We start from the raw sequence: 760 nt of genomic DNA, 5'->3' as shown, positions 1-760 counted from the left end.
CAATTAGGGGTGATGAAAGAGCATTGAGATGGTTTGGACACATGGAAAAAATGAGTGAAAAAAGATTAGTAAAAGAAGTGTGGGGGCAGAGGTAGACGGAGTGAATTTGAGGGGACGACAGAGGATGAGATAGATGGATGGGGTAAAGAGGGTGTTGAGACAGAGGAGAATATTTGTTGAGCAGGGAAAGGAGAAGCCAGGAGATAGGGATGAGAAGAGAATGGATCTGTATAGATGATGCTGTTATCCAAGTTAAGGGAGGGGCGGGGGATTAGGGGATAGGAGGTTGCTTATCTATTGCTGAACATAATGCAGTGGCCCCTGGGAGGGAAATGAAAAAACGAAAGAACTTAACTTACGCTCAGAAACTTGAACTAGTGAAACTCATTGACGGTGGTGAAACGAAGAGAAGTGTGGAAAATAAGTTTGATATTTGTGTATCCACAGTACGAGGCATTTACCAAAAACGTGAGCATATTAAGAGTTACATGAGGCTTGCACCATCTGTGGATGCTTCCCAAGTTTTACGTAGCCAAAATCGGTTGCTCCTAAAGACTGAACAATTGCTGGGACGATATTTGGAATGAAAACCTCGGATAAACTCAGTTGTTGACAAACGCGAGATGATGGACGCTGCCAAGGAAATTTATGCTGGTCTAGCAATAAAGATGGGAATTCAACAACCCCCAATGTTTTTAGCATCAAAAGGGTGGGTGAATAAATTTGTAGCACGCCATAAAATCAAGAGTGTTAAGCTTTT

The sequence above is a fragment of the Oratosquilla oratoria genome, chromosome 23 (genome assembly GCF_046742065.1).
Source record: "Oratosquilla oratoria isolate Oo_2021 chromosome 23, ASM4674206v1, whole genome shotgun sequence".
Classification (NCBI taxonomy): domain Eukaryota; kingdom Metazoa; phylum Arthropoda; class Malacostraca; order Stomatopoda; family Squillidae; genus Oratosquilla; species Oratosquilla oratoria.
This window is presented reverse-complemented; position numbering follows the sequence as displayed.